Source organism: Aotus nancymaae, unplaced genomic scaffold (genome assembly GCF_030222135.1).
Source record: "Aotus nancymaae isolate 86718 unplaced genomic scaffold, 86718_ANA_hifiasm-v0.15.2.pri h1tg000002l, whole genome shotgun sequence".
NCBI classification, from domain to species: domain Eukaryota; kingdom Metazoa; phylum Chordata; class Mammalia; order Primates; family Aotidae; genus Aotus; species Aotus nancymaae.
The window spans coordinates 34,942,068-34,959,018 of record NW_026988413.1 but is presented as its reverse complement, the minus strand read 5'-3'; positions in this window follow the sequence as shown (position 1 = coordinate 34,959,018).

The window sequence follows — 16,951 nt, the reverse complement described above, 5'->3', positions numbered from 1 at the left end:
AACAAAGTGATCAGTGTGTTGAGGGGGTCAAATGAGGATTTGAGAAATGTGTTGTTGGTTATTCTTTTCCTCATGGAATGAAGAATCCCAATATATTGATTTTTGATTATTGGCCATATCAGCATTGTCTCAACTCTGTTCTATAGAATCCGGTTATTCCCCAGCTTATTTATGAAAAAATTATTCTATGGTCAATTACTTTGAAAAAACATGTATATTATATCCTTTTACAGAGACATAATGTTATCAGCATTTTAGAAACATGAAGAAATCTGTTTAATCCAGTGGTTGACTGTAGAACCTCCCTTTCCCCAATAACTGTTAATAAAACATAGAATACCATATAGGGGCCATGGCCTAATCTTTTTTTTTGTTTTTTTTTTTTTTGACAGAGTCTCTCTCTCTTGTGAGAGTGCCGTGGCATGATCTCAGCTCACTGCCACTTTCACCCCCTGGGTTCAAGTGATTCTCCTGCCTCAGCCTCCTGAGTAGCTGGGATTACAGGTGTGTGCCACCATGCCCAGCTAATTTTTGTATTTTTAGTAGAGATGGGGTTTCATCATATTGGTCAGGGTGGTCTCAAACTCCTGACCTCGTGATCTGCCCATCTCGGCCTCCCAAAATGCTGGGATAACAGGCGTGAGCCACCGCGCCCAGCCTGTATCTTTTAAAATATATATAAATTGTGATGACTAGATTAAATAGAATACATTAAATGTAATCTAAGTAGAAAGAAAGGTGGAGTTTAAAGTGCCATTTCACTAGTATATTGTAAAATAACATTTACTTTTTCAAAGCTACAGTTGACTTGCACTGTTTATACACTACTACAATGTTTATGTTTTTAAAAATTTTTACAGGTTTATTGTGTGGTTCTTGTTAAATATTTGTAGAAATATAAACAGAAAATGTGACACTCATTTCTGTCCCATTCCATTCTATTTAATTCAGTTGGTCCTTTATCTCAGCCATTGACATAGACATTAAACCAAGGACGAAAAACACATTTGTAGTAGGGTAATTTAATTGTATAATAAGACCTCTTTCATTTAATTTTTGTAGCCACATAATATTTATTTTTGAAAGTGCCATAAAACATTTGAAAATGCCATACTTTCCTTACTAAACAGAAAATTATGTCCCAGAATACTGTCTTAGTTAAGAATTTCATGCTTGGCAATCACTTTCATGAAAGATAAAGTCAGACTTCCAGACTTAATTTGAGGAAGTAGCAGAAATGATAATACAATTTTATTGATAAACTGATTCTTCGATTTTCAGAATGTTACCAGACAGAAAATTCCAATTAACCCTAAATGCTATCTGAGAGCCACACACCATTAAACCTAAAACAGAACCGACATTCATCATGTGAAAAGTGACATGGAAAATACAATGTAAGACCAGAAGGTGAAAACACATTTGAATAAGTTTTTAAAAACTTAGATAAAGATTGTAATAATTAGTTTAATATTTTTGTCATCTGCTATAATAAGCAAAAGGATGAAATGGGCAGGAAGTTTTTTTATATTTAAATACATTAAATAGTATACATAAATGTAGGGATAACATTCTGAAAATATTAGCAAATTCTTTTAACATTGAAGACACTTAAAATTCCCAAGCATTTGAATTTATATAACTTTGCTTTTTAGTGAAGAAATTATATTCTATTGCTAATTACCAGAAAATCAAAATTCCCCCAAATTTTCAAATTATCTTTCATAATAAAAGAAACATTTTGTTGTTTCATTAGTACTAGTTCAACTTTTGAAAGCTTTTAATCAGAGTGAGTTTATAAAAATATTTTTATAGGTAAAATAAAGTTTTAAAAAGAGGTTAATTTGATAGTCTCTATTTTAACATTATTTTCCAGTTTCATTGTCTATATTTTTAAAAATATGAACATTTTATGGTATAAAAATCAAGTTATTTTGAACCCATAACTATTTAAAGGTATGTCTTTTTGGTATCAATAGAGGTTGGTTTTTATTAAATAGGTAAGCTTCTAATTTTAAATCATGATGCTCATAGCTTCAAATGTAGACATGTGTTACATGCCCATTAAATAGGAATCTATTATTGTGATCCAAAATAAACATACAAAAATAATGGATTTAATGTACATTTGGCTCACAATATAGGAAGTATCTCTCTCCTTGTTCTGTAATAACCAAAGTAATATTGTCATTAACACAATTATATTTTCAATCTGCATAGATGAATTTTATTTAAAATATACTCTTTGTATCTTTTAAATAACTGCTGAGTAGGAATATGAACAAAATTACTTTGCTGGAGAACAGAGAAAAGAAAAAATGGCAATATAGAAAATTGAAAAAATAGGGAAAATGACCAGATTAAGGCAATTCTATTTTCAGATCATATGCATCTGATATGGAAAAGACTGTGGTAAACAGTAAGGGAATTGTTAGGTTTGGAAACAGCAGTTATTGTTCAAAAGGTTAGCTATAAATATCAGTAGCCAGTATGCAGAGATAATATACAAATTACACATTAGCCTATTCATTCACATTTAAGCACGCAGGAAGTGAGAGGGAAATTGCTTTTGAATGACAAATGTCTTTAAATATTAGAAAAATGCATTTGACTGATGGAAAAAAATTCGTACTTAATTTCTGTACTGCTGAATATCTGATATTTCATATCTGGAAAATAGGCTTTATGGGAAACAAAAAGGTATGTCTATTTTGGTGATAGAGGAGAGTGGATGTATGAGAGATATGAAGAAAGGGAGCTAATTTGTAACTTTTACCCTTTCCTTTATTATGATAAAAAATGAAGAGAGAGGAAACCATTTTCAGAATATCTTCTTGGAATAACAAAATAGAATGTCAAATTTTCCCAAGTTCTTTAGGCTGCTCTCCAAAACACAAATTCTTTACTGTAATACCCTATCCAGAGATAGTATCCTTGGAAAAATGTAATTCTCCAAAAACACTTCTTAAGGTTTCTTCAAAATTCTTATTGTATCTTTAAGCTTGCTCTGTGCTGTGCATGAATTGTTAATTAACTAACTAGATGGAGGAACCAAACTATGTCAGCTGTCCTCAATCCTGGCTGCATATTGGAATCACCTGCTGAGGCTTTCGAACCTGTTATATCCCACCTCCAGAGACTCTGACTTGACTTGATTGGTTTAAGGCTCAGCCACTGGGAGTTTTATAAAGCTCCCTAGGTGACTGTATTGTAAGGTTGCTAGGGGCTGATGTTTAAAGAACTAATATGGTCGTGATGGGGGAAGGGTGATGAGAGGGAGCACTTGCTATATTGAATGAATGGGTGAACATCTAATTGATGGAATAAAGGTGGGGGAAATATTTTTGAGTGTAGGGAACATATGATAGGGGTAATTGAAAGAAGAAACTTCTTTCCAGACCTGCTTATCTCCGTCCTCCCCTGCACGGCCTGGCCTGAGCTGCATCCTTAAACCATCTGTGCTTGGTGGCCTAGAATCTAGAAAGCGTGACGCCTACCTACGATGGAGGTAAGAAATATCTTTGCCATGGGGTAGTGAGAGGAAGCCCTATTCACATACTTCCACCTTTAAGATCCATGGCTTTTAACATTATGCTTTTGTGAATGTTTTAAGTACTTACAGAGATTACTTTTTTGGGATTCTCTCTCCTTTTACAACCAGAGCTGTAACTTTGGTGAGTGGTTTAGTTTCAAGTGACATTTGGGTGACTATCACCATTAGTTGCTTACTGAGTATCTAACATAAGGCTAGAGCAGGGATTGCTAAAGCAGACTGTTGGCCCCACAACAGATTTACATAAATAGGAATTCCTAGGTAGCTGCTTAGCAATTTGTTTAAAAAAAAGTTCCCCAGGAATTCTAACCTCGAAATGGGAAAGTCCTTCTTATCGTATAAAAAATTCAGAAATTATAAAAGATAAACTATTCAAATTTTTGTTCCTGTAAGGATGAGAAATTTCTACCCATAAGCAAAGACAAATGAAAAATTGAAAAAGTAGAAAGCCAAAATCCAATGGTAAGATGAATCAATAATATGAACAGGCAGTTTATATTAAATGACATACATACCAAATGGTTTCTAAACATGCGAAAATATGTTAAACTTCAACTCATAATGAGATCATTGTAAATTTAAAACATACTGAAATACTACTTATCAAAATGTCAAAAATTCCAGTCTGATAATGCACTGTCTTGGCTAGACTGAAGGCAAACAGGCATCTCTTAGACTTTGTTGGTGGGAGTGTAAATTGGTGCAATTCTTACAGAGAATAACATGGTGCTATCAATTAAGACTATATGTGCATATGTTCTTAGACCCAGCAAATCTTTCTTCTAAGGATTTTTCTGTTATTTCAGAAAAGTTTAGATTTTCTTTCATATTTTTAAATTCCATAATACTATGTCTGGTTGTGAAGTTTTCCTTATCTTTCCTATGTCTCTTTAAGGTCTTTCAGTATTGTCTTTCTGTAAAACTTACCTTCATTATTTCTTCAAATAGTCTCTTCTTATTTTTTCCCTTTTTCATTGTACTCTATTATCTCAGTTTTGGAAATTCTACATCTTTACTTCATATTTCCTAGCTTTCTTTTTCTATTTTCTGTAAGAAGAATATTTTATGCTGAATTGAAGTAACTTAGAAGCTGTTATCCAAACAATCTTACTCTTATTATATCTGCACTGTACTTCTCAGCCCAAGTGCCTTGGTTTCCCCAACAGTTTGTCACAGGTTTTTGTTAGATTCTTAGATCCATGTTTTCCTCTTTTTTTTTTCCCTGTTTTATTTTTGTTTATTGTTTCACTATAGCTGTTTTGGGAAAAAGGAATTAACAGCTTGGACTAGTACAATATCTACTAAGGGTCCCAGGTGATTCTCAAGTATAGTGCACTCAAATGCAAGAACCTCTCTTTTGAAGTTTGAACTAACGCATGAATTATATTTTCATAGACCATTGGATCTGGCTTCAAATTCGAGCTCTGTCTTATATTGACTGCATTGGGCTTAGCATAATTATTTAACCTTTCTAAACTTCTTTCCTCAACAATCAAATAAAAATATTATTTACCTTACCTGCCTCACCTAGTTGTCATGAGAATAAACAACAAATTCTGTAAGGCAAAATTAAGTAAGTTTGGTGGTGGTTATTTGGAAACTGAAACTGAGAAGAGCAGAATAGTAAAAAATTTAACTATACTCCCATAAAGACATCCTGATGATCTGAGGAGGTTCATGTGCTTTTCTACTGATCAGTGCCTCCCGTTGATTGTTAAAATGAGTAAAATGAATGAATCAGTCATTCAGTGTAGTGCTCATCATTCACAGATAAGCAGCCAGGCTAGAGCACTGGTAAGACCACAGATAATCATATATTCTGTCAAGTTTCTTTTCATACTCCAGAGCAATTTCACAGCATTGTTTATGGATGATGAATGAGGCTGAAATGACTGGGTGAGCTGTGCAGTGGTATTGTATGGCTGTAGAAATGACCACTTGAATGTCCATTTCTTAACTAGCCAGATGTAGAGCCAATGGATGTCAGACAGATTGCTTTTGACAAGCCAGTAATCAAATCTGTGCTTGGGACCAAGAAGCCAAATGGCAGAAAATGCAATGTCATTAATGTCTTTTAGAGAAATACCATAATGGGTGTCAAGCATACAGAAAGCACATGAACTGATAAGTATGTACTCATCTGGGAGGAAAGGCTACCAGGCTATGTTCCAGAAGACCTCACCAAACCCCTTGGCGGCCACTGTTTGTTTGTTCATTTCTGAAGGCTAGATCTGTTTCTCAGCCTTGCAGCTCAGAAACGCTCAGGGGCAAACTTCATTAAACTTCAAAATTGATGTATACACCTTGAATATTAATTTGTTAATTTATGGGAAGAGATTATAGTGTATATGGGCAGCACATTTTTTTTTTCTAATAGGAAGAACTACATGGAAAGCTAAATAATAATGGCAAGACCACTTAGTAAATATAGAATCGTAGAAAAGAAAGCTAGCTAGGAGAATCGGAGTCAGGTAGTCTAATGCGTTTAGTTACACAGTAGAGATCGTCTTGGGAATGAACCCAGAATGACTGGAGTCCTTTGGCTATGGCCACTTTCATTGGACAATGGTTAGACAGACACTGCCGATGTTCAACTCAGTGTCTTTCGGACTCTTCTTTGAAGGAAAGCCTCAAGGGCAGATATGGTTTAAAGCGGGTCTCTTAGGAATCCAATGGTAAGATTTCTAGGTGGATCAGAAGGCCAGGATATAAACCCAGAGGGAAGGAAAGAAAAAGAAATTGGCCAATAAACAATTGCCTGACTTACCAGAATTAATTTTATTTAAAAATTATATTAAGTGAGCAATAAAACATTTATAATATGTCAATCACTGTGTGCTAAGTGCTCCAGATATAGAGTGTTTAAGATAAATATTAACCTTAAAGAGCTTACAGTCTAAATGGGGGATAAATCATTTCAACAATGCACTCAATACAGGTGAACAGAAATTGAATAGCAGTGGTCCACAGTAGGAAAAATATTCTGCTTTTTATCTACCTAATCTAAAATTCTCTCGTCTCTCAATGAAACCAAATTTGGGTTCCTATGCAATCTCTTGCTTTTATCTTCTGCTAGTGTTCAAGTTTCCTAATATAGGAAAGAATGCAGACAATACTGGGTACAAGCATGAGCTGTGTCTGTATTAATAATAAACCAGCGTCTTCACAGATGATGAAGTTTAGCCCAACTGGAGCTCTATCTCCTCCACACTTCTTTTTGAGCTTAATTCATGTTCCAGTGGATGCTCACCTTCCCAGGAATTGATGCTCTGTGCCTCATCACCTGACTTTAAACTCCCATTTTTAGGATCTAAACAGCTGAGTCTGTATAAACTTGATCTGGAAAGAATCAGAAAAATATATTTCTACTGAAAAAAAATAAAAAGTTTTTTTAATTAGAGTAAAGCTTACGGTACTGCTAGACTGACTCAATGTGATTCAATTATTTATTTTGTGGACGGAAGGGGCAGAGTTGCTCCCCCTAAACCTTTTCTCCACTTTGTGGGAATATTGCTAAGAAGGCACAGCCATGACCTGCTGCCTCGGAAAACTGCCCAGTGGACTGACATCATGGGAATTTGCTGAGCCTGTTTTGTGGAGGTCATCTAATTCTCAACATAAGGGTTTTGAGCAGGAAACCCTCTATATTTCTTTGATAACGAACCCAAAATCACCAGCCCAAAAAATCGACACTGCATTTCATTAACACGGCTTTCCCAGAAAACAGCCTGATGCCAGGCAACCACTAGTATTGCTTTTATAATCTGAGCTGGCTCACATAAAGTCTGTGAAGTCCTGTCCCAAGTGTGTTACTATCAGTCTGGAGCACAGAGCCTCTAACTCATAGTTTCAAGCAGTTTTTAAATTCTTCCTTAACAAAACGTTGCTGTTTCTATATCAATGGTATATCATCTCTAGAGCCCTGTGGGAAAAACAGTAGAATTCTCAACCCTATGAGAAATAGCAAATATGTAATGTAGATACAATGAAAATTGTGTCTTATTGTGAAAAGGGTCTTAGCCATAAACTTAAAATATATTATTAGTTTGTAATTACTACTACTGCACTATTAGGAGTATAATGTGAATATTTTTAGAATGCTAACTCAACATTTTTTCTGTAACAACGTTGACTCTTATAACTACAGCTAATAATCACTTATCAATGAATATTTGCCAGTCAATACTTTAATCCTTTATATATATTAGCTGATTTCTTTCTGACTTTTTGTAAATGAGGAAACTGAAAAACAGACGTTCAGTACTTGCCCAGATCACACAGACAGCAACTGGCTGAGCTGGGATTTTAATCCAGACAATCTGCTGGAGGTAGATTCTATACCTTTAATCTCTGTAATAATGTCATAGTACTGAGTCAAATTTCAGCATACACAGATTGTATTACATAATGGAAGCAGTAAGTTATTACTGAATAAGTATAAATGAGTTTAAAAAGCATTGATGAGAGCAGGTGAGGTTTTTTTTTTTTTTGGCAGAATTTTGCTCTGTCATCCAGGTTGGAGTGCAGTAGTACCTTCTTAACTCACTGCAGCCTTGAACTCCTGGGCTCAAAATCTTCTGCCTCAGCCTCCTAGAGTAGAAGGAAGGGCAGGCATGTACCCCCACACTTGGCTATTTTTTAAATGTTTTGAAAAAACAAGGTCTCACTATGTTGTCCCAGCTGGTGTCAAACTCCTGGAGCTCAAGAAGTTCCCTTGTCTCAGCTTCCTAAAGTGCTGGGATTATAGGCATGAGCCACTGAACCAAGCCAAAATTTTCTTTAACATCCTTCTTTTTTAAAAAATTGATTTTTAAAAATATTTAAAATATCTTGATTTTCAACCTGTCACAAATTCACAAAATAGTTGCAAGTCTAGTATAAAAGCTTTTTTTCTTCCTTAAGCCACTTGAATTGTGGCCTGAGGTCCTACAATCTCTGAATACTTTTGAGTCTACTTTCTTCAGTCTCCTACACATACACATACAGCCATCAAAACAAGTAAATACAGTTGCATGCTGAAAAACATTACTTCCATAGTTCCCAGGCCCCATTCAAATTCCAATCGTGCCAATAATGTCCTTTATAGAAAAAAATAATGTATTAAATTTAGTTGCCATATCTCTTTCTTATAGGATTTTTGGCATTTATATTCACACTAAAATGGGTTTATATTTTCTTCTTTCTACTTCACTGGTTTTGGTGTTAAGGACTAGATTTATATAAGTCTGGTTGCTGCTCTTCTTTTTCAGGTCTTTGAGTTTTTAATTTAATAAAAGGATTATTTGTTCTTTGATATTAGTAAAATTTGTTCATTAAATAATCTCAGCATGTGTTTTTTTGTGTGTGTGGTAAGAAAATTTGGTTTCCACAAAGTACTGGTTTTTCATTTGGTTGGTAATTTCCCCTTTTCTATGTTATTGATATCTGTACATTTCTTTATTACTTACTGCCTTCATTTTAATTACTTTTTTGTTCTATTTTTAGCTGTCTTAGTAGAATGCATAGGTTACTTTAATCATTCCTCATTTTTAAAACTAAATGTATTCCCCTAGATTTACCTATTAGTACTGTTTGTTGCATCTCCCATATTTTGGACTACTTTTGTTGTTGGTAAGTTCAAAATATTTTATAATTTTCATTGTGATTAATATTGTGTGTTACTTGGGAGGCCATTTATTAGACTCCAGGCATATATTTATTAACTTAAATAACTTTCTAGTTTTGATTTTAGTGTACTTGAGTTTTGATCATATGACATGGTATATATTAATATTGATTATTTTAAATTTTTTGAGAATTAGTGATCTAGTAATGTGGTTAATTTTTGTAAAAATTTTCTTTGGTCCATGAATGAGTGTATATTCTCTAATTTGGAAATGTCAAGTTATATATGCATGACAGGGGTTGGGGAAGAGAAAAACAGAGAAAAAGAGAGACATAGATTACTCATGATAATTTTGTTATTCAGATCTTTATAATCTTTACTATTTTTGTCCATAAAAGTCTTATTAACACTTTCTATTTATTGGATATTTGTCAATATCTCTTTGTGAATCTGTCAGTTTTTGCTTAGTATCTTTCATGCTTTTTTATTATATTAAAAAGTAGTGTTCTTCATTATCCCTACTAAAATTTATATACTTTCTATTTTGTCTGATATCCATATTATATTCCAGATTCCTTTTAGTTGATATTTGTCTGATATATCTCCTTTTGTAACTTTATTTTCAACCTTTCAATGTGATATTATGTATGTCTCTTGGAAAAAATATCAGGGTTTTTTTCATTTAATTTGATTATATCTGTTTTATGCATGATTTTAATCTCTATATATATTTACCGTGATTGCTGATATACTTTTACTTATCTCTATAATTTTACTTGGTGTTTTTATGTTAACATCCATTTTTGTAACTCCCGCCTACGATTACCTGATGTCTGTTCTATATTCCCTTTCTTTTCCTGTGCAGATTTGAAAACTATAAACTTTATATTTTAAAAAACTGTTGCACTTAACTTCATGATTAACCGTATATTTTTACAATCAAGTCAATAATTGGTAATGTCATTCTCCTCCTGGCGAGGACAAAATGTTTATCCTTACCTCATACGTGCTTATCATCTCATTATGATTCTTTAGAATTTTAATTATCTGTTTTAGCTGAACATTTTAGTTATTTGTAGAATTGATAATCTATTATATATACTAACTAAAAAATAATTTTAGTATTCACTGTTCCTTGATGCAATTCATGCATTCTCTCTGCTTTTATTTTTCATTGCCTTCACTCTTGAAATAGTTTAGATAAGTTGACAGTTATTTCCACAGGAACTTTAAACACCCTATCTTCTGGTATTGAGAAGTTTATTGTTCACCTAAAAGTCAAACTCTGTTGGTAAACCTGGTTGCTCTTCAGACTTTATGTTCATCGTTGATATTCTGCATTTTCATTATGATATGGATTGGTATAGATTTATTATTATTTATGTTGCATAATATTCAAGACTTTTTTCTGTGAGGATCCATTTTTCTGGAAAGTTATCAGCAATTATGTATTCAAATAGTGCTTTTCTATCATTCTCAACATTGTTTCTTTGACACTCTTAATCAGTGCTGTTTGATAGAAATGTAATATAATCTCTACATATGTCCTTTAAAATTTTCTGGTAATCACAATAAACAACAACAACAACAAAAAATGGAATTAATTTTAATAATACTTTTTAAACAAAATATATAAAAAATATAGTCATCTTACATGCAATCAATAATTTTTTTATAGACAGTGCTATAGACTGAATGTTTGTATCATTTCCAAATTATATGTTCAAAACTTGACTCCCAGGGTGATGATATTAGGAGGTAGGGTATCTGAGGGTGATTAGGTTATGAGGGCAAATCCTCTTGAATGGGATTAGGGCCTTTATAAAAAAAGATGCTTAAGTGCTTCCTTGCCCCTTTATCTATGTGAAGACACAGCAAGAAAAGGGCCATTTGCAAACCAGGAAGTGGAGCCCCGCAAGACTCTCAATCACTGACACCTTGATCTTAGAATTCTCATCTCCATAATGGTGAGAAATAAATTTCTTTTGTTTATGAGACATCAGTCTATGGCATTTTTATTATAGAAGTCTGAATGGACTAAGTACATGGAGTCAAAATCTGCTTTGTATTTTATACTTATAGCACACCTGAATGTGAATGTCAACTTTTCAACAGTTGAAGTAAAATGTATTCTTCCCAAATCAGTAAAGTTGTATTCAACAGAAAAATATTGTACAGTGATCTCATTTTTAAACAAATAATTAAAATTTAAAAAATTTAATTTCACAATTCAGTAGCTACATGGGGCTGGTATTGAAGAGCACAGTCTTAGATGAATATTAGAGAAATTCATTCAATCTTTTTTCTTAACTCCTCATTCATAGTTTTGAAATCTCATTTTAACTGGATTTATCTAACTGCAGTGTTGAGAATAGAGTGTAGAGGGAAGGAAGTCAAAGCCGGGAATTGAGCATGCATCTATTGCAATCAGCCTGGTAAGAGATGGTGTTTGAACCAAGGTCATAGGAAAGTGGTTAGAGTCTGGATAGATTTTGAAGTTGAATACAATTTTCGAATGGATTGAATATGAGCTGTTAGAAAGATAGTCAAGGGTGACCTCAAAGTTTGAGCCTTAGCTTCTGTAAAAAATGGGAAGAACATGTTTTAGGGGAAAGCTCTTTTGAGATGTCCATTCGATTTACATGTGGAAATATTGCGTTGAGAATTTGGATACACCACTCTGGAGTTCAGAGAAGATGTTCTCCCAGTCTAATGTGTCTGATGCTTTCTGACTGACTCAGTTTACCCTAGATCATCCCTTGTAGGATCTTTCAGTCATGCTAATGTTTTTCTGTAATGTAAAACTATACCTATCTTATGACCTAAACCTTCATGTCATCTGACTATGCAACATGTAGATAATCTTAAAAATCTATGTTTCTCAATTTATTAACATGTTATATATTGTAAACTTAAGATGGCACAATTATATTTTGAACAGAGATTTTTGAAGGCAGTACTATAAAAATATGGGACAATAGTAATAATGCTGTGATATAACAAGAGATATTTAAAAACAGCAAAAGTATTTGTGTCCTTAAATCTTTCTAGATAAACAGCTATATTCTTTAAAAAAAAATAGACTTTTTATTTTAAAGGCAGTTTTAGGTACATAGCAAATTGAACAAAAGGCATACTGATTGTTCATATACCCTTGGCCTGAAACAGTCCCAATTACCATGTACCAGAGTGGTACGTTTGTTATAATTGATGAACCTACATTTACCCATTATTATCATCACTCAAAGACCATAGTTTATGTTAGGGTCCATTCTTGGTGTTTACATTCTGTGTGCTTGGACGAAAGTATAATGATGTGTGCACAACATTATAGTAACACCCAGAGTATTTTCACTGCCCTAAAAATCATCTGCACAGTCCATTCATCCTCCTTTCCCCTAACAACTGGCAACCAGTGTCGTTTTTACTGTTTAGATAGTTTGTCTTTTACAGAATGTCAAATAGTTGGAATCATACAGTATGTAGCCTTTTCAGGTTGTGTTTTGTTTTTCACTTAGTAATATACATTTAAAATTCCTCCATGTCTTTCATGGCTTGATAGCTCATTTATTTTTAGCTCTGAATAGTTTTCTCTTGTCTGGAGGTATCATAGTTATGCATTTACATACTGAATGACAGCTTGGTTTCTTCCAAGTTTTATCAATTATGAATAAAGTTGCTACAAACATCTATGTCCAGGTTTTTGTGTGTGTGTGGAGACATAAGTTTTCAACTCATTTGTGTAAATATCAAGGAGCACTATTGCTGGGTCATATGGCAGAACAGGTCAAGTTTTGGAAGAAACTACCAAACTGTCTTCCAAAGTGGCTACACCATTTGGCATTCCCACCAGCAATGAGTGAGAGATTTTCTGTTGCTCTATGTCCTTGTTAGTATTTGGTTTGTCAGCATTCTGAATTTTGGCCATTCTAATATTGTAAGTATGCAGTAACATCTTGTTTTAATTTGCATTCCCCTGCTGACAGATGATGTGGAGCAGCTTTTCATATGCTTATTTGACATCTATACATCTTCTCTGGTGAGATGTCTGTTAAGGTGTCGGCCACTTATTGCAATTGAGTGTGTTTTCTTATTGTTAAATTTTAAGAGTTCTCTGTATATTTTGGATAATAGTCCTTTATCAGACATATCTTTTCATATTTTATCCCATTTTGTGCCTTATTTTTTTATTCTCTTGACAGTGTCATAGAATAGAAAAGTTTAATTTCAGAGGTTCAGCTTATCAATTCTTAGTTTCATGAATTGTGCCTTTTGTGTTATATCTAAAAAGTTATTGCCAAACTCTAGATCACCTGTATTTTTTACCTCTGTTATCTTCAAGGATTTTTATAGTTCTGCATTTTACATTTAGGTCTGTGATCCATTTTGAGTTAATGTTTATGAAGGGTGTAAAGTCTGTCGAGATGTATTTTTTTGCATGTGTATGTACAGTTGTTCCAGCACCGTTTGTTGATTACTTTTTCTTGATAATGTTGCCTTTGTTCTTTTGTAACTGCTAACTTCTTGATGGGTTTTTCCAATGTGAAAGAGTATGATCCGTAAATCTTGAAAATGTTAAGATGGTAAATATTCTCTAAAGCAGCAGGAAATATAAGACTTTTCTAACCATATGGTAGGGAAAACTATCTTAGTGGGAAAAAAGGGAATAGTGAATTAGAGCACACTAATTAATCATGCCTTTGCACAGGGAGATTGTTATGTGATATTCCTTAGAGGTTTAGACTGTTTCATTGCAAAGCTGCATAAGTTTCTTTCTACCAGACTAGCCTATAGCACAAGTCTGTGTCCTAAGATATTTCTTTTGATGATAGCTAGCACAGCCTTGTCAGAATGGGTATCTTTGAATACCAGCTAGAATGATGGATATTTAATTTAATGTAATTATTCTGTTCTCTAGGAGGTATAAATTGAATGCAGTAATATTTGGCATTCTCAGAGCTCATTTCTATAAATTTGCCTGAGAAATATTGTGCTAGGAAAAAAAATGAAAAATGCAGATTAACACCTATCTAGCTAAAAGTATGTCAGCCAATTTTAACTGTTAACAAAAAACCCTAGTTATCCCAGAAGCTACTGAAACTTTACATAGCAAAGTGGACAATAAAAAGACATCGGAGTAGAATAAATTAGATGAAAAAGGCAGGCTAAAGACTGTTACCTCTCCTAATACAGTGCTATAGTAGGTTCACAATTTTCTACAGTTTGACACTTGTAGTTACAGTATAAACTAAGCTGCTACAATAGAGGCCTCAAATGGAGGAGCTTAAATAGAATAGGTGTTTGAATAATTTTTATATAATTTTTCTGCTCCAGGAAGCTACCCAGGGACAGATAGAATATTCACCTTTGTCATCCTCAACATGTGACTTCCATCTCTAGAAGGTGGCAAATCCCATTGTCCCCATACACCAGCGAATAAGAAAGAAAGAAAGGAAAGGAAGTGGAGGTCCAGTAAGTACCATGGAAATGTACATATTCCTGCTGCTGATGTTCCCTTGAGGAAAATTTGGTCACAATGCCACGGCTAAATGCAAGTGAGGCCAAGGAAATGTAGTCTAACTGGGTGGCTTGTGTCTGCTCAGACATGACCGTGGGAGTGAGTTGTGGAAACAGGAGGAGGAAAAATGATATGGGGGTCCACTCATTCATGTCTGTTACAGTGTTAGTACAGAATTGAAGAAAAAAATGTACACACACTTATATATATAATTTGAGGGCTTGTTTCTGTTGATTGTAAGTAAAAGGATGTAAGTTACTAATCTTTAGAGATCATTTAACTCTAGGGAAATAAAAAATGATATAGAGCTTGAGGTGGTATTAAAAAAAAAACAAAAAGAAACAGAGATAAATTACTCTTTTTCTCCTGATTTCTGATTTCCATATTTACTTCTCCCTCTGGCACAATGCAGAAACAAAACTAGGTCAGTAAAAAATGTTTCCATGGTATCTGAATTTTCTCTATTAAAACTAAAATACTGACACATTTTGATGATCAGGGTATCACCTACTTTAAGTAAAACAGTGTCAGATTTAAATTTGCTGACATATTGGACAAAGAAAATATAATAATTAACTATTTCATATATATTTGTAAATAATACATATATTAATTTTGTTGGATCAACTAAGTATCTTTGTCTATAATCTGTGTAAGTTTTAAGATAATCAACTTTCTTCAGGCTATACGTTTCTGAGTCGCAAAAGAGTATTTCTCTGGTTCTTCTTCTACCTGCTTTTTCTTTTTTTTTTTCCTATCCCCTATCTACCTCAATTTTTTTCCCAGATAATTCTAGGAGTTTCTGAAGCATTACCAGTGCATCGACACCTTTCCTTCATGGAAATTTTTAAAGCTTTTATTCTGTTAAGCTATAGTTTCTGTCATGTTAGACCTACTCTATATGTGGCACTGACTACTTTCTTCCCTTTAAGCTAAGATTTTTAGTGGCAAGTACATCTTTTATAGACAAACATTAAGGGGAAACAGACTGTAAGATCCTGGAGGCTCATTTTCTCTTTCTTTTCTAACAGCTTAGCAAAGAGCTGGCTCAGTAGGTCAGAGTTAGCTTAACTGATAAACAGGCTAATCATACCAGTTATTAACCTCTGAAGACGTTTTCTAATAAGCCCTGTTCTTGTGTCAGAAAGCTTCTGTTGTAACGTGCTGGTCTGGACATATCCTGCTGCTATAAATAAGTAGTGCATTACTGGGGTAGGTCTCTCAGGAACCTTTTCCATGGTGTTTCTTTTTCAATTATGCCTGCCCTAAGTACAGCTCTATATGAGACCTCAATGGCTCAGGGGGTTGTGTATGCTCTACTAGTTTGCTATTTGTGAGTTTTTCCCTAATAAAACCTTTCCTTGATATTTGTGAAAATTGGCATTATTGAGACATGTTTTTAAGACCCTTTGTGTGATAATCATCAAAATAAGCACTATACCACCAATGCCAATTGATGATGCCAAAGACACCATCAGTTTTCCAGGGCACTGCAATCTACCGGAGAAGATCCTAAAAGCACCTCCATTGTGGCTGATGTTCTTTCATCACAAAGAATGTTAGTCATGTCCCAGGAAACCTGCTACTGCTAATGCCTTCTACATGGAGTGTCCACTGAAGTTACAATGGGAAAGCACATTAAGTTTTTAGTCATTCTGGTTTTTAAAGAGCCTTTTATCCAGGAACATTAGATATGTTTCTAGGGGATTACTAGAGGATAAACTGATGGATGAGCCATGTGGTGCTCAAAATTCATCCCTCCTTTTTGAATGAGTTCTTGAGCTGAAGTTGTGTATCTCTCTTTAACCTAGACTGACTTTCCAGAAGGCATCATGAATCCCTGTGAGGCTGTCCCTCCAGACTTGTAGGCCTGGCTTTCCCTAAATCCTAGGGTCCATAGAGCTTCCACCTTGGGCTTAATTTCTGATATGTCCAACCAACCCCACTTGGTTGCTCCACTATCACCTGAAATGTAACACAAGAACAAAGTCATCCTCCATCACTACCCAAGTCATGAACTCTCTCTTCCTCCCAAGTTCTCTTCTAAAGTAAGAGCTAGACCAAAAACCTGCTCAAGTTCCTTGATTCTACTCTGTTCTCTCACCAAACCCATCTAAGCTTACCTTCTAAATATCTCTTAAATCCTTTCACATAGCCTCAGCCCTGCTTACTACTATCCATATCCAGAGACCACAGTCTTTCAGATGGGTCACTACAAAAACCCCTTCAAAGTTCTTCCTGCCTTCAGTCTGTCAGCTGCCAATCCATTCTTTGA